Source organism: Pristis pectinata, chromosome 2 (genome assembly GCF_009764475.1).
Source record: "Pristis pectinata isolate sPriPec2 chromosome 2, sPriPec2.1.pri, whole genome shotgun sequence".
Taxonomy (NCBI): Eukaryota; Metazoa; Chordata; class Chondrichthyes; order Rhinopristiformes; family Pristidae; genus Pristis; species Pristis pectinata.
Genome location: NC_067406.1, coordinates 61799110 through 61825748, shown reverse-complemented (window position 1 = coordinate 61825748; position 26639 = coordinate 61799110). Strand labels below are relative to the sequence as shown.

Genomic DNA, 26639 nt, shown 5'->3' with positions numbered 1-26639 from the left:
CCAGAAATAGCCAGAAGTAATTCTAAGTTTTTGTGATTTTACCAGGGGAAAAAAAATCACGGAGACACAAGAGACCGCAGATGCTGGTTTACACAGAATATTTCTTTTGCGAACCATGGGCCACTTTGCACTAAAATGCTATCTAAAACAATGGTTGTGTTGTGTTTAACCCTCAAAAATACCTTGGGAAGCAGTCAACTTTCTAAAACTGGAATTCCTGCACGTCACATATCTGTTTTAGGGAGAATTTCTACTATATATGTGTGAAGGTGCAACAATTTAGAAATTAATTTATGGTTTCCATACCCTTAGTATGCATTAATAATAAAAAGCCTCCAACATGGCAAAGATACACAATGTAAAAAAATATAGCTTTGTTCATTATCTTTTTTACATTAAGAGACATTCTTTAATTTGGTATTATTGATGCAAGACTCAAATTGCATGGTAACTAAAATGCAGGTGCCTGACGATATAGAGGTTTCATGGAAATGTTTTGTATCCAGTTCTGGGTTGGGAAAATGTGTCTGAGTTTGATAAAGATAGTAGCTGGTTAACTCAGCTGGCTCGAGTGTACAGCTGATGATGTCAAGGTCGCAGGTTGATTCCACCTGCTTGCCCCTTCCTAATGCTGTGCCTGAAAGTAATCACATATCCCCAGTGCCATTCAAACATCATCTCAGCAATTTTAAGTTCTTGAGGGGCTTGATAGCTCTGATGTGAGGAGGCTTTCCCAAGGTGGACAGAATAAAAATCACAAATCACAATCTCAGAGTCAATGGAGGATGAAATGTTAACTCTGTTTCTCTCTCTACAGATGCTGTCCAACTCTTTGAGTATTTCCAGCTCTTTTCATTTTTAATGTGGAATCAGAGGATGGCCATTTCAGATGTAAAGTATAAGAGAAATTTCTTCCCTCAGAGGGTCATCATCCTTTAGAATTCTTTTCCTCTAGAGGGGTAGGATGGTAGGTGCGTATGGATACTGAGTATATTTAAGTTGGAGGTTGAGAGATTCTTGGATGTTGAACATGAAGGAGATGGTGAAGGAGATGGATTTGTGATTAAGGATCAGCCATCAATTATCAAAGGGCTGTATGGGCTATTCCTTTCCTGTTTCTTATGTCAGGGTTAAAACCATTCTGCAGCTGTGATCTTGGTTGCATTTGGTGCTGTTGCAGCAAAGGAAAAATACTGCCAGTGTCAGCATTGCCAATTGTATTCATTGTTTTGTGACAAGAATTAGCAACTTGCAAGGACTGAATGAATTTTGGCTGAAGAGCAGAACTACTGATGTATCCACAGCCATGGAATGCTTTAATGAATCTTAATGCTGTTTTTCAACTGAATTAAACTAGCACCCAGATGTAACATTTTCCTGCAAAATGGAAAGGGAAATTAACCTATGTCTTTTTCTAAACCTCTCTAGGAATTTTATTACAATCTATTAAATGTTAACTGCCACTTATACTTTTGGAACTTTTGTTTTATTTTGAATTTACAAGCAAATTGGCATTCAAATAAAAGCAGCTGAATCTGTTTGGAATAATAGACATGGCCAAGATTTCTCTTTTTAAACAATATGCAGGTTTAACAAAATGCAGGCAGCAGCAAGTTACAAAGCAGAGGACAGCTATACTTCAATTTGTGATGTCTTTTCAATAGGTCCAATCAGAAAAAATGATATTAAAAATAAAACGTGGGCAGTTTGGTGTTTTGTCATATTAATTTGTAATCAAACAATGCATTCTGTATTGGGTGACATGGAACCTGAGAAGACTATCTGGCAGAAAATAATAAAACCAAAAATCCTACACCTAAAACATAACATGGAAACATAATGGAATTCGAATAATTTTTTGTTTTCTTTTTATTGGCTAGTTTGACTGCTGTTGTAGAACATAGAACAGTACAGCACAGGAACAGGCCCTTTGGCCCATGATGTTGTGCCAAACTAATTAAAATAGTAATTAAATGCTTGACTAAACTAATCCCTTCTGCATACATGTCCATGTTCCTCCATATTCTGCATATTCATGTGCCTATCTATCACTTAGCCTAGTAATCGTTTTCAGGGAGCTATGGACCTGGACCCTAAGGTCCCTCTGTACATCAATGCTGTTAAGGGCCCTGCCATTAACTGTGTGCTGTCCCTTTACATTTGATCTCCCAAAGTGCATCACCTCACACTTGGCCAGATTAAACTCCATCTACTATTTCTCTGCCTTATCTGAAACTGATCTGTATCTCGCTGTATCCTTTGGCAATCTTCTACACTATCCACAATGCCATTAATCTTTGTATCGTCTGTGAACTTACTAACCCACCCATCAACATTTTCATCCAAGTCAATTACATGTATATCACAAACAACAGAAGTCCCAGTATGGATCCCTGGGGAACACCACTGGTCACAGACCTCCAGCCAAAATAAGTCACATCGACCACCACACCCTGTCTTCTATGGGCAGGCCAATTCCGAATCCAAACGGCCAAGTCACTGTGGATCCCGTGCATCTCAATCTGGATGAACCTCCCATGAGGGACCTTGTCAAATGCCATACTAAAATCCATGTAGACAGTATCCACAGCTCTACCCTCATCAATCACTCTCATCACCTCCTCAAAAAACTCAAATCGACTTAGTAAGACACATCTTGCCCCGCTCAAATCCATGCTAACTGTCCCTAATTAAACCATAGTTCTCCAAATGCTCACAAATCCTATTCCTAAGAATTCTCTCTAATAGCTCCCCACCACTGACGTGAGAATCACTGGTCTATAGTTGTCAGGATAATCCCTATTTCCCTTCTGAAACAATTGTGTGTGCAAATATTAAATTTAATACAAATATTCTTGAAATGTTTTAATGAAAATTTAAAAAAATGCAGATGTAGGAAACATGAAGTAAAAAACAGAAAATGCTGGAAACACTCAGCAGGTTAGGCAGGATCTGCGGAAAGGGAAACAGAATTAACCCTCCAGGTCTTAGAGTTTTAGGCGCTTTGTATGTCGATTGTAACAGAAAAGGATTACATCAAAGACTAAATTGTAAATGAGAAGAATTTCCTTGTGATCTGCATTCTAGGTCTCTGGTTATACCTATGACTCCAATTCTTACTGGCCTGGCACCAATGGGAAGCTTCTATAAGGTAAGTAGACAATTGGATGGCTGTCAGGTAAGATGGTCCCTTAGAGAACTGAGTGCTTGTCATTTGTTGCCTCCTATTTTGTTAGTAATGCTATTCTGTTTCCGGCAGTTGACATACATTGTGAGCACTGTGGTTTATTAGCCATAGCTCACAACTTCCATGTCAAATCCCCATATCCAACCACAAAAGAGATATAATGGAGCATACATACCACAAGGCTAGTCACAGAGCACATGGCAATGGACATTATGTTTTTTTTTACTTTTCAGAAAGGGAAGATCACAAGAGAAATTTAAGTTAAGCCAAAAATGTTTCGTGGCCTATCACACCCTAATAACTTCTGTGTGATGTTGCCACTGGCCTTTCAAAAAAAGAACATTGATGCCAGGCAAGGCAGGAAGATACCAAGGTTTACATCCAAGAATCCAGGAGGAAGCCAGAATTTCCTTAGGATTTCTTCACTTCTCAGTATTCTTGGATATAAGCCCATATCATTTAAAAAAAAATCTGTGGGAAGAAATGTGCAGAGTAATAGAGAGTGGAAAACATCTCCTCAAAAAACGGACAAAGATGAAGTTGAAATTGTAGGCCAACTAGTTGTGCTTCAGCAAGAGAAGAAGCAAATGAAATTTCAAAGTGGGACAAAATTCTGGAACCAAGTTTTACCTACTGAGAGAACAGAGGAGAATTTCAGGTGTGTGCTCCTCCAGCTTTCTCCAGCTCTCAAAAGAGTCAGAAAATCATTAAGGGCGTGCATCTGAATTCTGAAATTTACTTCTAGTCTGCAAGAATGTCGGATTATGTCCCCCCTGGATGAACCGACACAGCACTTAGGGAATCATATCAGAGTCAACAACAATTTGCATTTATTTAGCACCTTAATGCAGGAAAGTCTACCAATGTTTTACAGAAGAGAAATCATAAGACGTTATTAACTGATGATCAAAAACTTATTCAAAGGGCTGGGTTGAAGAGACAGAGAAAGCTAGAGGAAGAAGTTAAGGTGGGGCTTCCAGAATATGCAATCAAGACATATGAAGATACTGAGGAAACAGTATAAACAGTTGCTAACAAAAAATAAACAAATTTGACAGCATGGGAAATTGTGATATGAACTGTGAAAGAGTAGGAGGTCATGAGTGTGTGGAATAGGCACTGTAGAGGGAGTTGTAGTAGAAAAATTTGGAGACAGTTTCCAAATATTTTCTAAATAAGAATTATGAAATAGGAATAGCCCTTGAATGGTAAGGTTTTGAATAGAACCAAATAGAAGCTACAGAGAACTTCTGATGTTCATAGGAAGGGCTAAAGTTTTCCATCTATGTTTGCATATGTAACTGTATACATAGAATACAAAAGAAAGTAAGTAATTTTGGACCTAGGTTGTAGCTGTATAAAAGCAAAATATTGCAGATGCTATAAATTTGAAACAACAAACAAAAACTACTGGAAATACCTCATCTGAGGAGAGAAAAACACAGTCATTGATCTCAAATGTTTGGATAGATTGTTCAATTGGACATCTCACCACGACTCATTGCTGGCTTGTGGCTGCAACTTGCACCAGACATTGTTTCCCAATGAGCCTACCGAACCCCCGACTGCATAGAGTAAGCAGGGCCTCTCATGAGCTCTGTATTTTTTTTCAATCATCAGCATGCAGCTTGCAATGTGATTAGCCCACAAACATGTTGGTGACAAGGGTTTCCAATCAATCACCTGCGAGTCACCAAGGTGATCAGCCACCAGGCACATTGATGACCCCCAGGTGATTGACATAGAAACCCTTGGACACTTTTCTCTACTGAGCCCCTTGTTGGGGTGGGAAGGGGCCTCATACCACCCCTATTCCAAATAAGGATATAGTTGAGAAACATCACCAAGGTTTCCCTTAGAGGAAGAGCATATTTAATAAAGTGAATCTTTCAGCCTTCTTTATCTTTTAAAATGCACAAATATGTCACTCCCAGAAGGAAACTAAAGTTCCCAACCACTCCCATTCCCTAACCCTGGACTCTCTGGACCCATTTCCACTTCCCATCCAGACACCTGAGATCGCCTCTTTCTCCCTTGGGCCCCATACTAACCTGGAACCTTCCCAAGATCTCATGCAGGCAGAGACCTCTCACCACTCGTGTTCGCTGAAGAATCTCAGTGGAACCGGAAAGGTGTGGCTACCTCCTGAATCACAGGCCAGGGGATTAAGCTCCCATCAGCATGGTGAGGGACCAGCAAGGGACCTCATTTGCCAGCAGGAGGAGTCAGAAGGGCAGTTGTTTGGAGATTGTTGACGGACTTCAGACCAGAAACAAAATAATGCACTGACCATTTCTCCTGCAATTGCTGATCCACAGGTCAGATGGCCTATTCTGTTAAATGCTTCTCCCTCAGCTGATACATTCTGACTTACTGTGTATTTCTCTCATTTTCTGTTTTTGTTTTAGTTCATAGCTGTGGCATTGTGTACAGTTATGTGTATTCCATAGAGGAAGGATATAAGTGTAATGGGAAAGGTGTGATATTGATCATTCATTATGTCAGCAGACTGAGACCTCCAGGTATGAAGATATTATTTAGGATTGGGGCTTCTTTGACTGCAAGTAAGACCAAGAAGTCTTCAAAATCATGAAGGTTTATGATTAGATAAATAGATAATTCCCATTGGTTAATGAAATAACAATGAGAGAACATAAACTTCTTATAACCACATAGTGGTTATAGTGGAACAGCTAGTAGGTTTAATCCTGATCTCCAGTGCTGCCTTTGTGGAGCCTGCATATTCTCCTGATGATTGCATGGGATTCCTCTGGATGCTCTGTTTTCCTCCCATGTCCCAAAGATGTGTGGTTTGGTAGGTTATTTGGCCTTTATAAATTGCCCCTAATGTATAGGTGAGTGCTGGAACCTGGGGAGAATTGATGGAAATGTGGGAGAGTAAAATGGGATTAGTGTAGGATTAGTGTGGAGGGTGTTTGAAGGTCGCTATGGACTCAGTGGGCCAATGGGTCTGTTTCCATGCTGTATGACTCTAAGCCACTTAGTTAGAATGTATGGTGTTCTCTTGCTATAAACTATCGGTCACTTTCCGTTCATTACCATTCTGAGTATCTACATGGGGCACAACTAGTTAATCCAACATGTGGAGTGGAACATGCAGCAGCAAGAAACAATTTTAAAGGATTAAAACCATCACCATCAGCAAGACATGCAGGATCCTTTCATTTTTGTCTAATTGAGACATGAACCCCATTAAAACAAAAAAAAACAAAAATTGCAATGAAAATCAGCAGTTCCGTGCTGTCATTATGACCAGAGTAAGTCAAACTCACCTTGTTCCCTTCGAAACACAGAACAACTAACTCGGTCAGTTGTACCTTACAAATTAAACAGAACTTCAGTCACTTTTGGATGAGTCAGGCAGGAGTGAAACCTGACAGAAGGGTCATCTAAGGCCGAGCAGGGTTGGTAAGGCAGTGACCTGAACACAGTGAACTTCTGCTGAATAGGTCAAATGGTACAAGCTCTCTCAGCACAGGAGAACTCCACTGCCCAAAACTGTGAAGCCAGTCAGAGATTCCCAGCGTGTTCCTTAGTTAAAAAAAAAGTTCAACACAGAGTACCTAATACTTCTGCATTGCACATGAAAAGCTTTTGATCCAGCCAGAATCCGGTTAGATCGTAAGCAACTTCCTCTCTATCATGCTAAGTGCAGAATATAAAGTAGCAAGTACATAGAATAATAGAGTTACACTGGCTCATGGGTGACCTTAAAGGATCATATAGAGTTTAGTAGTCCAGAGAATTATATTTACACAGATGGATAAAAAGTGCAGAGAGTCAACATGTACGTAAAAGGTAGCATCATTAAACAACAGAGCTCAGTTTAATTTAAGATGCACTGTGCTAGTGTTGCGTGAGATGTTAAGAGTATTTTGACTGGTGTTCCTGTGAAAATCAGGAAATCCTCTTTGAGGACAAAGTGCTTGACTCAGCAGCCACATGCGATTCGACTCTTGGGACTGTAGGAATATAACGGGAATGGGATTCAACATGTTGGTTGCTACTTACTGCAAAGCAGAGAAGCACTACGGAAGTGAAAACAAAAATATTGTAATAGGTTAGTCATCCAGACTAGGGATCCGCAGTTCTGTTGAAACAGGACGTTTATGATAGAGAAACTGCACTTAATAAGGTACGTAAATCAATAGGCAAAGAAGATGCGAGAAGCAGAACCATGGCACCAGGGGAGGTGGAATCAAGTGTGCCTGCCGCTGAGAGTAGTTGCAGCTGATAAGAAGACAAATAAGTTTACGTCAGAAGTTGATCCCTATGGTGTAACCTATGCTTAATGTTGTTGTCGGAATGAGTTGAAGAATTAGCATGATTGTAAATGTGCAAGGCCTTATTCCTGAGCTTTGAGACCCTACAGCAGGGACATGATCCACCTCAAACTCTGGGCTGTTTTATTGCTTGAAATTCACATCAATTTTTTATTCTTTATAATATTCACTAAAACCTGTCCTTCCTTACAATATTGTAATTGTCCTTTGTGGAAATAATGGGATTTCTTCAACTGAATGACAAAGTGGATATGGGAATGTTACATTAAATCCCTTGTACAATTTTCACATTTTCATACATTTTTATAAGAGTACCCCTGCATTAATGCCCTGTGATTCTATACAGTAGTATACAGAGTGTCTGTGGTTATATGCTAGTAGCTGTTTGCTTTACTGCTATCTTAGCTGGGAAATGGCTAATATACCAAACCAATGTAAAAGGGAAGAAGAAAATAACTTGCAAAACTTGCTGGGAGAAAAAAAAATCTAGAGAGAATGTACTTCTAAATTGGATATTGTTTCTTCTCTATGTTCAACATCCAAACTGCTATCAATCTATTTCGATATTTTATGATTTTTTAATAATGTTAATATTTAAAACCACTTCATCTCTTCACCTCTCTTCCTCCCTTTTAAGAATCTCCTTAACATACATGTTTTAGTTGCCTCAGTTATTGTTTACCTCTTTTGGCTTCTTGTTGAATTTTGTCAGATTCTGCTCATGTGAAATGTTTTATAATATCCAGTGTGGTCCTGTGAAGAAAAAAGGTGAAAGGATCGCAAGGTTTAGGAACCTTGAATGACAAGAGATGTTGTAAGTTCAGTCAAAAAGATAAAGGAAGTATATGTAAACTTTAGAAAGCTGAAATCAGACAAGGCCCTTAAGGAATATAAAGGATGCAAGAAAGAACTTAAGCAAGGAGTCAAGAGGGCTAACAGAAGCCATGAAATGTCCTAAGGCATTTTGTACACATATATTAAAAACAAGAGGGTAGATAGGGAAAGGTTATGTCCACTCAAGGATGTGGGAGAGAATTTATGCCTGGAGCCAGAGGAACTGGGCAAGATACTAAATAAGTTCTTTGCGTCAATATTCACCAAAGAGAAGGACATGGATGATAGTGAGATCAAGCAGGGGTGTGTGATATTCTCGGCTATGTTGATATTAAGAAGGAGAAGGTGTTGAGTCTCTTGGAGAACATTAAGGTGGATAAGTCCCAGGACCTGATGGGATCTATCGCAAGATACTGATGGAGGCAAGGCAGGAGATTGCTGAGGGTTTGACAGAGATCTTTGTATCCTCTTTAGCCACAAGCAAATTCCCAGATGACTGGAGAATAGCCAGTGTTGTTCCTTTGTTTAAGAAAGGCAATCAGGATAATCCAGTAATTTTTAGGCTGGTGAGCCTTACATCAGTGGTAGGGAAATTAATGAGGAGATTTTTAGGGATAGGATTTACTCACATTTGGAAAAGCATGGACTTATTAGAAGTAAGCAGCATGGCTTTGTGTGGGAGAGGTCATGTTTCACAAAGTTGATTGAGTATTTTGACAAGATAATAAAAATGACTGATGACCCTAGGGCAGTAGATGTTGTCTACATTGGATGTTAGTAAAGTTTTTGACAAAGTCCCTCATGATAAACTGAGCCAGAAGATTAAGTCATGTGGGATCCATGGTGACTTGGAAGATTGAATTCAAAATTGGCTTGCTCATAGAAGACAGAGGGTAGTGGTGGAGGGATTTTATTCTAAATGGAGATCTGTGACCAGAGGTGTTCCTCAAGGATCAGTGCTGTTGATCACAAATCTGTTGTTTGTGATACATGTAAATAATTTGGATGAAAATGTAGGTGGGCTGATTGGTAAGTTTGCAGACAACATGAAAATTGGTGCAATTGTGGATAATGAGAAAGGTTGTCAAAGGCAGTAGCATAAAGATTAGTTGGAAATTTGAGTGGAGAGATGGCAGATGGAGCTTAATTCAGACAAGTCTGAGGTGATGCACTTTGAGAGGTCAAATCCAAGAGGAAAGTATACATTAATGGCAGAACTCTGAGGACCATTGATATACAGAGAGATATAGGGGTTCAAGAGCCACGAGATAATGCTGTTGCTCTATAAAACCCTGGTTAGACCAGACTTAGAGTATTATGTTTAGTTCTGGTCACTTCACTACAGGAAGGATGTGGAAGCTTTAGAAAGGGTGCAGTGGATATTTACCAGGATGCTACCTGGATTGGAGAGCATGTCTTATGAGGATAGGTCGAGTGAGCTAGGGCTTTTCTCTTTGGAGCGAAGGAGAATGAGAGGTGACCTGATAGATGTGTACAAGATGATAAGAGGCATAGATTGAGTGGACAGCCAGAGACTTTTTCCCATGGTGGAAATGGCTAATGCAAGGGGGCATAATTTTAAGGTGATTGGAGGAACGTACAGGGGGGATATCAGAGGTAACTTTTTTTACACAGAGAGTGGTGGGTACGTGGAACACGCCGCCAGGGTGCTGGTAGAAGCAAATACATTAGGGACATTTAAGAGACTCTTAGATAAGCAAATAGATGATTGAAAAATGGAAGGGTATGTGGGAGGGAATGGTTAGATTGATCTTAGAGCAGTTAAAAGGTCGGCACCACGTCGTAGGCCAAAGGGCCTGTACTGTGCTGTAATATTCTATGTTCTATGTAGTTCACAATAGAAACCTTCCAACAAAATCAAAATATTTGAAATACCTCCATTCTAAATATTCTGGCATTTCAAAAGCTGAAATAGCTGGAAATCTGAAATAAAAACAGAAAATGCTGGAAGCATTTTCAGGCAGGTCAGGAAGTATCTGTGGAATGGAAACAGAGTTAATGTTTCAGGTTGAAGACATTTTGTCACAACTGGGGAAGAGAATAGCTTTCCACAGATGCTGCCTGACCTGCTGAGTATTTTTGTTGAATTTTCTGTCTTGATTTCGTTCCAATGAAAATCTGGTTGATAATGAAAAGCAGAAAATGCTGGCAACACTCAGTAAGTCAGCCAGCATCTGTGGAAAGAGAAACAGTTATCGTTTCAAGATGAAGACCCTTCATCAGATGATCTTTTGAGTTCTTCCAGTATTTTCTGCTTTTATTTCAGATTTCCAGGAGCTATAGTCTTTGATTTTAAAATCAATTGGGTGTTAGTTTTATGGCATTGGCTCGTGGAATATTTTAAAATTCTGAATGGATTGATTTTATAAACTAATTCATCAATTTTTCTTCATTAACTATCATGTCCCAATAGGTAACCAGCCCAGCACTTACTGTCAAGTTTGCAGAGAATATTGCTGGCTATTCCATCAGAGTGAAAGAGGAACCTGCCTCAGAACTATTATTTCAGGAAACAAAACGTTGAAACAGAAACTGTGGTTGGTCTAGGATTAAGTACAATCTTCAATTTGTACTGGACACACAAATTCCCATAGAACAATTACCACTATTCATCACCCAACAGCCTATTGCCTGTGTCCTAACCCACACACAAGCCTGTTCAATCATCACTCAAGACCTCAATGACTTACATGAAATTCATTCCTGGTTGAAGAAAGCTGAAATGCAGGAGGTAGTAATATCAACATATTTTATTCTGCCTTCGAAATTCATTCTATTGAATCAGTGGAATAAATATCAAAGACAGGGACATGCTATATAGAGTGTTTAGTACTATTGTCCCAGGGTGAATTTTGAGGTCAACTAGTGTTCAGTGAAAGCATTTAAATACAAGGATGAGAATTATTTAATAAAGTATTATATAATTCTCATCCTTGTGTTTAAATGCTTCCATGAGCTTGCTCCCACCTTCAGCCCTACAACTCTCTGAGACTTTTGTCTTCCTTCAATTCTGGCCTCTTTTTTGACTTTGCCTCAGCTGTCCAGGCACCAAGGTCTGGAATTCCCTTCTAAAGTCTCTCCACCTTCCTACCTCACTCTACTTTAAGCCACTCCTTTAAACTGCTCTCATCATCCAAAGATTGGATCACCTGAATGAATATTTCCTTCTTCGGCTGATTGTTAATGGTGACTGTCAACCATTCTGTGAAGCACTTGGAACGTTTTAATACATTAAAGGAACCTTATCTGTAAGATACGTTATTGTTGAGAGTTGTGGAGAACAGGTACAGGAACTCTGACAATAGTCAGCTGCTGATGATTATCTACATATCAATTCTACCAGTATCTGTGATGTCTTGGCCAGGATTCATTATTCCTTTTAATATACAAAATATTAAGGTAAGAATGTCAGATGATAAACTGGAATAGGCTAATTTTATGTGTTTTTGATGATCTTTAGAAAAGAGTGTTTTAAGACCCAAAGACAAATAACTATAATCAAAAACAGTAGCAGAGAATAATCTTGCATGTGACTATGAAGTTTCTGTAAAATAGGGATACTAAATAGTAGGATAAAAAAATGAAAAATATTAATTGTTTTCTTTTAATTTATTCGTTCATGGGTTATGGGTGCTTCTGTGAAGGTCTATTGTCCATTACCAATTTCTAAATGACCTTGAGAAAGTGTGTGACAATATAGGTGTATTTGTCCTTATAGGACAAATAAGGAGTTCTGGAATTCAGGCCATTAGGAATGAAGGGATTGTGATACATTTCCAAGTAAGGATGGTGACCAACTTGGAATGACATTCTGTCTTTTGTCAAATTCAATGACTTGGTTGATCCAGTTTTAATCTTAATATGTTTTTTTTTGTGCAGGTGTTGGATAAAACTGAGCTTCTTGCTGAGCTATTTCCGTGAACAGTTAGGAATCAAGTAAGTTACTGTGGGTGCGGAGTCATATGTAGCCAGCCTGGAAAAAGACAGCAGGTTTCCCTTCAAAAAGGGCATTAATGAACACCCAACTGAACTTCTACAGCAATGCCAATTCCATTACTGATACCAGATTTTTACTTCAGATGTATTTAACTAACTGAATTAACATCCACACTGCCATTTTGAGATTTGAACTTCTGGCAATAATACCCCATTATCCTACTTGTACCCACAGGTATAATGGGACCATTAATTAGCAGTGTAGACAGGTGGTATCTTTTTCCCAGGTTTGAAATATTTAATACCAGAGGGCATCATTTAAGGTGAGAGGGGAAAAGTTCAAAGGAGATGTAAGGGGTAATTTTTTTGCATGGACAGTGGTGGGTACCTGGAATGTGCTGCCAGGGTTGGTGGTGGAGGCGATACAATAGAGGAGTTTAAGAGGCTCTTAGATAGGCACATGAATATGCAGAGAATGGAGGGATATGGGCCATGGGCAGGCAGAAGGGATTAGTTTAATTAGGCATCATTAGCTTAATTGGTCAGCACAATATTGTGGGCCAAAAGGCCTGTTCCTGTGCTGTACTATTCTATAATCTATGTTCTATGTTCTATTATATCCTTTGAATGGAATGCTTTCAAAGAAAACTTGGATTCAAAGTAAACTAATCCATCAGAAGAAACAAGGACTTGCATTTAAGTATTGTGGAGGAAAATGCCACCCAGAGTCACTTCAGCTATTGGTAAACTGGTACTTTTAGGTAAGGATTATACTACATCATTGGGGTTAATTGCTAAAATGGACTGCATTAATTCATATGGGACCTGGAAACTAATGTCAGAAATAAAGGTGCTGCAAAGGAATCTTTAGTTGAAATGCAATGTATCAACTGCTGTCCTATGTTGGCAAAAAACATCTGTGCACAGGACTGTCAGGAAATTGCTAAAAAACTTAACAACAGTGACTAATCACGTCGAAGCAAAACCAACTGACTAAATTTATAATACCACTCTTTGCACCATTTCCTTAGGAGCTGCAGCCCTAGTTTTTAAAGCAATAGATTAATCTCTATCACATGCAGCCAGAAGGTCAGAAAGTGACAGAAGTGGTCAGAACAAAAACAACACAGAAAAAACATTAGAGTATAAGTGATGGTTCTGAAGCACCATAAAATGCCCTCATGAATGGGTCATTTTCAGAAGTGAGCAAGCAGAGGTGAGCTGGTGATTGCCTCAGTATTTGCACTCCTTGTTAATTTTAATCATGCAATTGTGAAGCCAGCACTATTTGTCATTTAAAGGCAGCCAGCACCACTTAAAGGGGAGGAACAGACTGGCTGAAGAAACCAGAGAAATATTTGCTAGTTTTTGTAAGGCAGATGTAAGTACTGAGAGACACAGAGATACTAGGGTGATGTGTGATGCCTTTGTGCAGGCAGTTGATGGGGTAAAGTTCCTTGGTGGTGGAGTAAAGGACATTCTCTTCCTTCTGGAGCAACACACAAAATGCTGGAGGAACTCAGCAGGTCAGGCAGCACCCATGGATGGAAATGAACAGTTGATGTTTTGGGCTGAGACCCTTCATCAGAACTCTTCTTTCTAATGGGTAGGAAGCTCTAAGGTTCACTGAAAATAGGAAGAGGTTGCAGAATATCTCGGGGACCATCACTCAGTAAATGGCTGTGGATATGGAAAAACTTGCAAGTCTCAATAAGTTTGTCAAAGTGAGTTCACTCCGCCACCACCTACGGTTTTACAACTCACATGACTCACATGACCCACATGACCCACGACCTGCTTCCCTTCATTCTCATATACAGGCACTGCAAAGTGCTTCAACGTACCTCCTTCTCCTCACAGAGCCACCACTTATCCACTTCAGAATCAGCTGAATAGGCCCCACAAGTTTTGGTGCCATTGACAATTAGGAAGGAGACATAAAATGAAAAATCAAAACCCGGGGGATGCTGGAAATCCAAAATAAAAAGAGAAAATGCTGGAAACCGTCAGCAGGTCAGGCAGCATCTGTGGAAAGTGAAACAGAGATAACATTCCATGTTAGACTTGGTATTGGTATTGGTTTTTTATTGTCACTTGTATTGAGGTGTCTTGTCTCACATACCGATCATACAGGTCAATTCATTACACAGTGCAGTTACATTGAGTTAGTACAGATTGCATTGCGGTAGTACAGGTAAAAACAATAATAGTACAGAGTAAAGTGTCACAGCTACAGAGAAAGTGCAGTGCAATAAGGTGCAAGGTCACAACAAGGTAGATCGTGAGGTCAGAGACCATCTCATCGTAAAAGGGAACTGTTCAATCATCTTATCACAGTGGGACTTTTTGTCAGAGCTAGGGAGGTGAGAAAACAAGTTAGTATCAAGCTGCAGGGAGGGGTGAATAGGACAGAGGGAATATCTCTGGTAATGTGAGGGCAGGGTTGTCCTGGGGATAGGCTGTAAATGAGGTCATCTGTTGATGGGTCAGTGAAGGCAGTTAGAGAATGAGAACACAGAATAAGGAATGCAAGTGTAGCAGCTGCAGGACATACTCAGCAGCTCTGGTTGTGCTAATGGAGAGGGAAAAGCTGAGCCAATATCACAGACTGGAAGGAGACCTGGCAGAGCTGCTGCCTCACAGCTGTAATGACCCGGGTTCATTCTTTACCTATGGTGCACTCAGCGTGGAATTTGCACTCTCTTCCTGTGAGTGCTTGGGTTTTCTCTAGGTTACAGAGTCAGAGTCACAGAGCAATACAGTACAGATACAAGCCCAACAAGTCTATGCTGACCATGGTGCCCACCCAGCTCGTCCCAATTTCCTGCGTTCGGCCCATATCCCTCTAAGCCCTACCCCTTGAAGTCCTATCCCTCCATGTTCCTATCCCAAGTGCTTCTTAAATTATACCATTGTACCTGCCTCAACCACTTCCTCTGGCAGCTCGTTCCATATACTCCCCACCCTCTGTATGAAAAAGCTGCCCCTCGGGTTCCTTTTAAATCTTACCCCTCTCACCCTAAATCTATGCCCTCAAGTTTTAGGAAAAGACTGTTACTCTCAACCTTATCTATGCCTCTCGTAATTTTAAACATTTCTATAAGGTCGCTGTGTTATTATGTAGTTATAATAAAGAACTGCAGTTCCCAGTAGGCAATGCGAGGGGCCACATGGGAGAACAGGAAGTGGCTGTAAAAAGAGAGGGAAAGCAAACCAGTTGGGTGTTGGTTAATAAAATGTTCAGATGTTAAACCCACATGAAGTTTGTCTCTTGATGAAGAACAAATGTAACATGGTGACAGAAGTTGGAATGAGGTCTCAACAGGGAGAGTAGATGAATACTGTGTGCAATTGAGAAAGAGACTCAGTGAGTAAGAAAGAAAAGCAATAATAAGACGGAGAAAAAGCCGGCTGGCGTGGTGAGGGAGCACATTGTTCTTGAAGTTCAGCAGTCACCGGATTTGCCAAGAGACATTCAGGTGAGAGGCCGAGAGTTCCCATTATGGATAAGCTAAGTCCTCCCACGCCTATGCAGTTTACTAGCAATCTAACTGATAATTGGAAATGCTTCAAACAGTGATTCAACATATATTTAGATGCTAGTGGAGCGGGAGAGAACGATGAAAAATTGAAAGTGTCTATTTTTCTGCACGTGATTGGCGAAGATGATTTGGACATCTATAACAGCTTTCAAATTGATGAGACAGCTTTTGAGTTGGGCACTTTGATGAAAAAATTTAAGGAGTATTTTATCCCAAGTAAGATCATCACATTTGAGGGATATAAATTTTTTTCCTGTGACCAGAAACAAGGTGTTAGCTTTGACCAATACTTAGCTGAGCTTCGCACACTGAGTAAGTCTTGTGAATTTGGAGATTTGAGAAACTCACTAGTTAAAGACAGAATAGTTTGTGGAATTCCAGATAATGGACTCAGAGAAAGACTGTTGCATGAAAAAGATTTGTCCCTGGAAAAGGCAGTGAATATGTATAGGTCAGCAGAAGCCACACAAGCACAAGCTAAGGAGCTTCACAGGGCAGACACAACAGTGCATGCTGTGAAAACAGAGAAGCAGCACACAAGGCATTTCTGAAAGCACAACAAAGCAAAGAGGCAGGCTCAAACAGCAAATGCAGTAGAGGTGGAGGTAGACACACTCCAAAGATGTGTCCTGCTTATAGGAAGTCCTGCAATAGCTGTGGGAAGAAGAATCACTTTGCAAGGTGCTGCAAAGCTGGGGCTAACAAGAGAAAGGTGCACTCAGTTGATGAGGAAATGGAGGAATTCTTCGTGGATTCTGTGCAGACTGTGGCTGCTGATAAAACAGAATGGATTTTTCCAGTAACTGTGAATGAGACAGTCATTCCATTCAAGCTTGACACTGGAGCTCAGGTGAATCTGTTATCCATGGATGATTATAAGACTCTCATAGTAAAGAGTAAGATTTACCCTGTGAAGTTAAAAATGACAGGCTACGCTGGAGGATAAGTTCCAGTAAAAGGGGGCTGTATGGTCACAGGAAAGTTCCCTTTCAACTTAGAGATAAACTTAAACAAGAACTAGCATGCATGGAACGGATGAATGTCATACAGAAAGTTGAAGAACCTCCTCCCTGGTAATAGGAATTTCCTCCAAAACATCTCCATTAGTTTCCCTTATCTCTTGAGCAACCATGATTTTCTCCTCAGTAAACACCAAGGAGAAATATTCGTTAAAAACCCCATCCATCTCCTGCAGCTCGAGACATAGGTGGCTCTGCTGATTTCTAAGGGGACCTACTCTCTTCCTAGCCACCCTTTCACTCTTTATATAGCTCTATAACCTCTTGGGATTTTCCTTATCATGACCTGCCAGATCCATCGCATACCCTCTCTTTGCCCTCCTGATTTCCCTCTTAAGAGTATTCTTAATATTTTTATAGTCATCAAGGGATTCACTCATCCCCGGCCTCTTAAACCCAATGTATGCTTCCCTCTTTTTCTTGACCAGAGCCTCAATATCTCTTGTCAGCCAAGGTTCCCTAAACTTGGCAGGTGTACCCTTCACCCTAACAGGAACATGCTGCTCCTGGACTCTTGATATCACACTCTTGAACCAGTGGTTCCCTGGTTTCCTCCGACAACTCAAAGACATGCAGGTTTGTAGGTTAAATGGATACTTTAAATTATTCCTATTTAGGTGGGTGATAGATTTGAAAGAAAGAATGTAGGGAGAATGGGATTGGTCTGTGAATCAGAATAAACCAAATGCTTTCTAATCAGTGGGTGTGAAATTCCCATTGAAATCATTGGGGTTTCGGAAGCTTTGCCAGTCTGACCTGCAGGGTTATTGTCAGTGCATTGCTGAAGATTGACAGTTGCTGCTGCCACTGTTAAAAGATGGTCAGTGGGATCAGTGGGTTGGTGGTATTAGAAGTCAGGAGTGGGCCTCAGACCTCAGTGAGAACAGTTGATTACTATTCATGTCCAAGAAAAGTAGGAGATGCAATGTGGGTGTGAGGAAGCCTTGGGCAGGATTGGTATATTGGGGCTGGGGTTGCAATTAATAGTCAGGTAGTTTTGGGGAAGTGGTGGTTGGGGAAGGCTGGATTTGAGGGAGATGTCCACCTGTTGGCTCTGCACCAGGCCCAAAGAACATTGTCCCCCATTTGACTCCTTTGCATTCCTTTCCCCTTCTTGATCATTTCCCCTTCCCCACCACTTTCAGTTGTTTCTTGTTTCTGATTATGTTCTCTGCACACCACATCTTTCAGGCCCAAAATAGGAAAAAAAAAGTTACTAAGCTCATGTGCATTTGCATGGTGAAGTTGAAGTGTTGGCCCCACAGCACGTACAGGGGCTCTCAGATCCTCTCTGAATACAGCAAAGTGAGAAACAAAGATTGAAAACAAGTTAGTTCCAGTTTCAAAATAGGTCACTAATCCATCCTAACATATACATACATATGTTCTATTTGTGACATGCATACAAGTAGCAATGAATCAGTGTTGTGGTGCTTCATGTGAGCACCCAGTTCTCAGGCTCAGGCATGGCTAGTAATTGGTAGGAGACTGTCTTGGAATATAGGTGCAGCTGGCTTGCAGAGTGGGGAAACGGGTGACCTAACTAGCAGAATGAATTCATGTTCCAACAGGGACATGTTACATATGCTAAAAAATTGCATGCATGGAATTTAGTTGATTGAACAAATGTAAATATTAATGAGAATTATTAATTCATACAGTTAATCCTTCTGTCACTTCTCATATTGCCACAATTATCCTTTTAAATATGGCTATTACATTCCATTATTTGTCTTATGCCTTTTTTAGAAACGCAATTTTTAAAATTTATATTTTCTATTTAAGAAACACCTACCCTTTGATCTCCTGTGCAAAGAGTGCAAAGAAGATTTATGAGAATGTTGTCAGGACTCGAAGGCCTGAATTATAGGGAGAAGTTGCGCAGACTAGGACTTTATTCTTTGGAGCGTAGGAGACCGAAAGGTGACCTTATGGAGGTGAAATGGGGGGCATGGATAGAGTGAATGCACACAGTCTTTTTCCCAAGGAAAGGGAACCAAAAACCAGATGGCATAGGTTTAAAGTGAGAGGGGAAAGATTTAAAAGGGATCTGAGGGGCAAGTTCTTCATGCAGAGGGTGGTGTGCATATAGAATAAGCTGCCAGAGGAAGTGGTGGAAGTAGGAACAATAAAAGCACTTAAGAGGCATTTGGAGGGGTACATGGATAGCAAAGGTTTAGAGGGATATGGGCCAAATGCGGGCAAATGGGACTAGCTGAGATGGATATTTTGATCGGCATGGACAAGGTGGGCTGTAGGGCCTGTTTCCTTGCTGTATGACTCTATGACTCTAATAGAAATCAAAAGATGCAAAAGAACATTTAACTGCCTTTCAAATGATTTAAGAGAGTTTGCTTCCACTTCCCCACGTATTAAGAGCATTCACAATGCTAATTACATAATGTGCGAAGTAACTTTTTAAAGTAACATTTCACCAAGACCATTGTGCAAAGGGTAAAAAAAACTATCAGAAACATGTGCCTAGAAATTGTTCAGGCATGTTGGACATGAGTGAGGCAATGAACATTTTGTTTGAAGGCCTGCTGCCAGGAAATTCAGCAGCATGAAAAGCCCGAAGTGCCACAATGGAGAACATAAAGAGAAGAGGTGGGACGTCAGGGGATGGGTTTTAGGGTGGTGGTAGGGAGGGGTGGATAGGTATCATTTGAGCGAGGTAGGTTAAATGTTGGGAAGGTATTCAGGTGTGGTCGAGACAGAAGAGCAGATGTTTCTTAAATAGAAAATATAAATTAAAAAAGAAAATGTATTTACAAAAAAAGGCTTATGACTAACAATGGAATGTAGTGGCCATATTTAAAAAGATAAAGATGACAATATGATAAGTGACAGAAACCACAGTGATTGATTCAAAATAGGATAACTTGGAGAAGGACTATAATCAAGGAGAAATACATCACACGATGGGCGGTTCATGCTTAGTTTTACGCTCTAATTGCAGAATGCACATTAATAATGAAAGATTTTTTGTGATAATTCTGGATGTTGCTGGAGGACTATTTCTCTGAACTATATTATTCACTATGATAAGGAAGGCATAGGTGCACCATCAATCATATGTGGTACCTGCATTTTCACTTGTATCTTTGTTGATAATGTCGGGCAAACTTCCTAGCCAGACTTTATTTCTCAATTCTTGTAGTGTAAACACAGGCTGATCCATTCTCCCACTTACTCTCCTCCCCATAGATGCCCATTGTCACACCATATAACATTGTTATGGTGACCTCCATGTCAGACCTGGCACTGATTTAATCCTTTCTGCAAAATACTCAGCTGGACCTTAAGAGTGAACCTATATATTTGTCTGTTTTTATATAGCCTCTTTTGGTGAACATAGAAGTTTAAACCTACGAAAACTCACTGTTTTAAACCACCCAAACAGTCATCAATCCACATCTAATCATTTCATTTCAAAATGTTAACAAGGACAATTTTATTTGCATGGGGGAGATCGGGGTGGGTAATGAAAGAAGACAGTTGATGCGTGACAAAGGAGTGGGGGAGCAGAGATTGGCTGGATAGTGAAGGAGGATAGTGAATGGGCAGGGATTGAATCTATTGTGAAAGGTGGGGAGGTTGGGTTGATTGAAAAGGGCTATAGTTGGATGAGTTGTTAAGTGGGAGAGATTTCTTAGGTCTCTGGAGAATGAAATGAAATTAATATTTCAGGTTGATTATCTTTATTCTCATAGTGTCCACCACCAATTTGTCAGACATCAGAGAGTGTACTGAACTTTAACTGCTTCCCAATAGGTTAAATTTCATGTGTAAATTTGTTTTACTATTCATTGCCATTCTGCTGGGAACTTCTTTTGCCCCAGTATGTTTTGAAGAAAGCTGAAAAAGAATTCAGAGCGAAAAAACAACTGTTGGAGGAACCCATTGGATCAGGCAGCATCTGTGGAGACAAAGGGACAGTTGACATTTCGGGTCAAGACCCTGCATCAGAACCTATCCCCACTGTCGACTGTCCCTTTGCCTCCATAGATGCTGCCTGACCCACTGTGTTCCTCCAGCAGCTTAGTTTTTTGCTCCAGGTTCCAGCGTCTGCAGTCTCTTCTGTCTCTCTGAAACAGAATTCAACTGAAATAAGCTGCCAGCTACTTCTAAAAAAAGGCAGCTTTAGGGCCTGCTCATAGGCACTATTTCATGCTCCCTGCTCTCAGCTCTACATTTGCCTTTGATCAACTCCTGCCTGTGCGTCTGTTCCAGGCAGGGAGATTGCCTTGAACATTAAATGCTTTAATCTGGACATTTCTCTTCTCTCACCCTTCATATCTTCACCAAGCTTGCCTTGTTTATGATATCCATTTCCTGCTCCCTAAACTCTGATCCAACTATACTGTAGACCTCCTGACTTCCCTTTGATAATCTCTCTTCCACAATCGATCTTCCCCTCCTCAAATCTGCCATCATCACCACCTTTGTCAAGATAATTATTACCGCTTCCCATTCTTGCAAACTAATTTTCCAATTCTATGAACTATGAACAAACTCCCCAAACTGTCTCTCAAATCCATGTCCTGCATTTGCAGGAACCTCTGTTTGAATCCAATCAGACTTCCTTCCCTGCCAGTATACGGTAATGACTCTCATCTAATGGTGTTCTTTGTGACTGTGACATGAGGAACAAGTGCCTTCTTGTCCTTCTCATCCTGTCAGCACCCTCTGACAGTGTTGACCACTTCTCACTCTCCCTTGCAGCTGATTAGGATATCCATCCAGTTATAACTAAACAATTACCTTGGCTTCCCTTTCCACTGTTACATTTGCTGTCCCGCAAGTAACTACCCCTGACCTCCTTCTATTTCTCATCCATCTGCTGCCCCCAAAATGCACCATGCACAAGCACTGCCTCTGTCCCCACATGTTCACTTACCGGACCCTAGTCTGCCTCGCAATCGCCTGTCATGGCACCTTCACTGTTGTCAGGCTCTTTGTTTGGAACATAGGGGTGGCTGATCAGAAACTTCCCTCAGTTAACTACTGAAAATGTTGCAGCCAATGCTTTTCATCTCTGTTCCCTACCATTCCGCTCACAAAAGCACAGGAGGAGGCCATTCCGTTCATCAAGTATGAATTGGCTCTCTGTAAATGCATCCATCCAGTCCCACTCTCCTGTCCTCTCCCCACAGCCCTGCAAATTCTTTCCTTTCAGATACTTTTTGAATATCCTTTTGAAAACTGCAATTGGATCTGTTGCCACTACTACCCTTGGCAGTGCATCCTGGACACTAATCTCCCATTATATAAAATAATTTTCGTCATGTTTTGGTTCATTTACCTGTCACCTTCATTTAGGTACCCTAGTTCTTGACTCCTCTATCTATTCTGTCAATAAACCATATTTTTAAATATTTCTGTTGAATCTCAGTGCAACCTCCTTGATTCCAAGAAGAGCAACCTCAGGTTCTTAGCACTATTCACATAACTAAAGCTCCCTACCACTGGAATCATCTTGGTAAATCTCTTCTGTATCCTCTCTAAAGCCTTTTTATCTCTCCTAAAGTGTAGCATGCAGAACTGGACAATACTCAATTATGGCTGAACCAATGTTCTATAAAGGTTCATTGTTACTTCTTTGTCGTTGTACTGCAGACTTATGTTCATAAAACCCAGGGTCCTGTATGCTTTTTGAACTGCTTCTCAGGGTCCTGCCATTTTCAATGAACAGAGCACATGAACCCCCGGACCTCTCTCTTCTTGTACCCATATTAGAATTATGCCTAACAGTTTATATTGCCTCTTCTCATTCTTCCAACCAAAGTGTAACACTTTGCATTCCTCAGCAATAGATTTCATTTGTTGCCTATCTGTCTGTCTATATCCCTCTGGAGCCTATTACCATCCTCTTCAGAATTCATTTGGCTTCCAATCTCTCCCTCTCACCTCTCTTGAGGTGAGACAGACTGTTCATGACCTTGGTATCCTACTTGAGCCCTGAGCTGGGCTTCTGAATCCACATCTGTGCCATTCATTAAGTCTGCATATTTACATTCCTATAGCATTTCCTGACTGCCCCAGTTGCAGCTCATTTACTCATCCACACCTTTGAGGATTCTTGACTTGATATTCCCATGCACTCCTGACAGGTCTCCAAACTTCCAGTCAGAATAAAACTTGTTGCTCTTGTTCTAACTGTTAGCAAGTTCCTTTACCCATCATACTTGGGTTTGATAATGTACAATGATCCCAGGTAAAGCAAAGTCTTGTTTTTAAAATTCTCGACTTTTTTCCCGAAAATTTTCAAATCCCTCCTTAGCATTGCTCCTTGTGACCTCTGTGATTCACTGAATTCATCATGAATTTCCCAGCAGATATGCCTATAACTGGGTTATTCCCAAATAGAGATAGAAGTGCAAGGTTTAGTCTTTGCACATTGCATGGGTGAACTCTGGTGAACTCTTCATGGAGTCAAACAGGGCAGTCTAAATTTTTGTGGATTTCATAGGTCTTGGGAGAGAAACTGTCTACAGACAGAAAGATAAGTAAATCTTTTATCTGATTTAAGTTAATTGGCTTAGATGCTTTTAATTATTTTTACATGTGTGTGTATCTTCAAACTTACAGAACTCCTGCACTACCCTTGGCCATGCCAATGAGCTGGGAACCAGCCTCCTAACAGATACAAGACCTTAGATCCCGTTGGAACAAAGTGTGGCCCTGGGCACAGGCAGCTGGTGAAGCTGGGGCAGTAGGCAGCCTTCCTCTCTGAGGTATCCGCACTACTTCACTCACGGGATCCTCAGCATCCCTGATTATAATTGCTTTACCGTGGCAGCCATGCTTTCCGCTCCAAGGATGTTGAACTTCCTCCCTAAACATCCAGCTCTATTTCCTTCCTTGAGATACTCTTTAAAAGCTTCTCTATTTGATCAAACATTTGGCCATCTGTCCTAATTTGGCTCAATATCAAATTTTGTCTGATAATATTTCCATGACTCGGCAAGGGTAATTGTACCATTCCCACTCTCCCTCTTCAGTCTGCTCCCCTGCCCACTGCACCTTCTTCCAACCCCTCCACATCCTCCATCCACTGCTTTTAAAAGTGTTTATTTTATTTACATAATATTGAAGAAATTCATAGGAACATAACAAATGCCTCACTGTAATTTACCAAAGCTCCTTATGTCGTGCCAAAAATAAGGACTCAATGTATTTCATGCAATGAACTAGTGTGGTTAGGGCAGTGGTTAACAGATAGTAAACAAGATGTAGGGAAATATGAGTCATTTTCAGGTTGGCAAGGTGTAACCAACAGGACACCTCAGGGATCAGTGCTGGGGCTTTAGCTACGTAGAATCCATATTAATGATTTAGATGAGAGATTGAGGAGTAACATAGTCAAGATTTCTGCTTGACAATGAAAGAAGGCAAAGAAAGTGAGGAAGACACAAATAGTTTGCATAATGATCTGACAAAAGGGGGCAAAAGGATAGCAGATGGTTTAGAAATATGGGATGAAACAAGGTTTGCTACTTTTATAGAAAGATTTGATAATCAGATTATTACTTAAATGGCATGAAACCATTAAATATTGGTGTTCAGAAAAAAAATAAGGTGAACTCGTACAAGAAACACGGGAAGTTACCAAACAGGTACCACAAGTAATTAAAAAGGCAAATAGAAAGTTGATCTTTACTGCAAGAGGAACGGAGCATGGGTAAGGAAGTCTTAGAGAAACTGTACAGAGTTTTCCTCTTCCTTCTGATTCCATCCTTTCTTCTAACCTCCCCCAACCTTTTCCCTCTCCCTTTTCTGTTCCCCCCCTCGCCCACTTCACCTTCCCTCTATCCCTCCACATTCCAATCCCATCTCTGCTCCTTCCCAACTCCCATCATCTCTCTCTCCCTTCCCCTCTCCAGATCCAATTCTTTTCCTCCCTCTCCCCTATTGAATAGTCAAAATAAAATAAGTGAACAGATTTGAAGCCCTACAGTTATGGACAGAGAAGAGAGGGGGAAGAAAAAGAGGAAAATATAAAGCCTTGCATGCTTTTACATGGCTTCATGAGCTTGGGGAAATGTGGGTGCATTTGTCGCTGATGGTACTAAAATGAATTTGGGAAACAGCTTGAGACCACATTTAATGGTCTCAGACAACTCCAGGACATGTTAATGCAAAAGAATGAAGAAAATAAAGAATAAACAAATAAACTTGACCACCTGTTGCTATTCAATGTTTAGAATGAATCTATTTTTATATTGCTTTGATAGATTATTCATTAATAAACAGATTCATTCAGCAAAACACAACCTTGCAGCATGAGAAAGCCAGATGTTCAGGGATATTCTGGTGCAACTCAGTTCCATGCTTTTTTCACACAATTGTTTAGCCTCATTATTTTGTTTTCCCTCGTCGTGTTTTCCTTTTCACATTTCAGTTGAGCATTTAAGCAGCCTCAATGTGTCATCTGTGTCCATAGGACTAACGTCTCACATAAACAAAAGATGGCTGACTTCCTGTTCCTGTGCAGCTGTTGTTTGCAAGTGAATCATGAAGCTAATCTGTCAGCAAGATTTTAATCATTGAAGCTTACTGTATTAAATTATATTACATTGATTTAATGGAATAATTATTTTGCCATCACTGAATGACTCCTTGTAAATGAACCCTTACACCATTCTGTCAATATTTTATTTGATCCTTAAAATTTATACGAGGTGATGTTTGTAATTCAAATATTTGACAGTGAGTGTTACAGTCAGGGATACAGATGATTTCATCAACAATAAAAGTGATCCATTGGTATTTTATAATTAATATCTGGCTCTAAAGGTTAGGGTGCCTATTTTATATTTTACACCATACTTACACAATTTTAAAATGCTGTTTTTCCTTTTAATTGAAGGAAGTGGCAAGTTTCAAAGAAATTCGCTTGACCTTTTGAGATGAATACATGTTTTGAATATTACTCCCATAAGCAAATTCATCATGCAACTAACCTCCCAGTTAGAAAAAGAATGCATGTTATTACAATGTTGGGTTTGACAACACATGGAAATCTTTTCATATCTCCACACTTCTAGTGCTACAAAATTTCCATTTTATCTTTCCTTATACAGAAAGAGTTTAAATAGAAACACTAAAGTCAAGGCCACCAAATTAAACTTGAGCCATTTATTGTTTGAGTGCTGTGGACGCTAAAATCCTTCAGGGCAGTGTTATGGAGCAGTGGTTAGCACTACTGCATCACAGCTCCAGGGACCTAGATTTGGTCCTGACCTCGGGAGCTCTGTGTGGAGTTTGCATGTTCTCCCTGTGTCTGTGTGGGTTTCTGCTGGTTTCTCCAGTTTCCACCTATGCCCCAAAGTCAGACTGGACTGTGAAAGAGAATAAACTGTAGGACTAGAGGGAAATAAGGAAGGCATGGGAAGGGGGAAGGTTGATGAGGTTGGTCTGCTGTGAGCCAGTATGGATCCAATAGGCTGAATGACCTCCTTTTATGTTGTAGTAGTAAGTAAGTAAAATGACTTCAGTATGGTGGCCAAGATACATACACACGTGTCATGAACACTTATGATGTTCAGCTCACTGCAAGAATGCAGAGTGGGTAGACCATAATGTAGAATAAGGTATCTTTTTAAGTCAGGTTTTGAGTTAACAAAAAATATATTTTCTTTATTTGTTCACACAACATCACTAGTAACGGCAGCAACTACTGTCCATGCCTAATGCTATGTTGGAGACGGAAATGTGGCGACACTTGTGAGCTGGCCCCCAGAACATTCATAGCAAAAGATGCATTTCACTATATTGTTCGATGTACAAGTGA

General features: G+C 40.3%; 1 long non-coding RNA gene across 1 annotated transcript; it reads left to right on the top strand.

Moving 5' to 3' along the window:
• The first annotated feature begins 7086 nt into the window (after window positions 1-7086).
• LOC127567008 (uncharacterized) lies at window positions 7087-25458 on the top strand. The gene is made up of 4 exons (XR_007955831.1): window positions 7087-7343; window positions 12226-12282; window positions 12927-13043; window positions 23435-25458. It is a non-coding gene; the product is annotated as an uncharacterized LOC127567008 (long non-coding RNA).
• Window positions 25459-26639: the final 1181 nt, after the last annotated feature.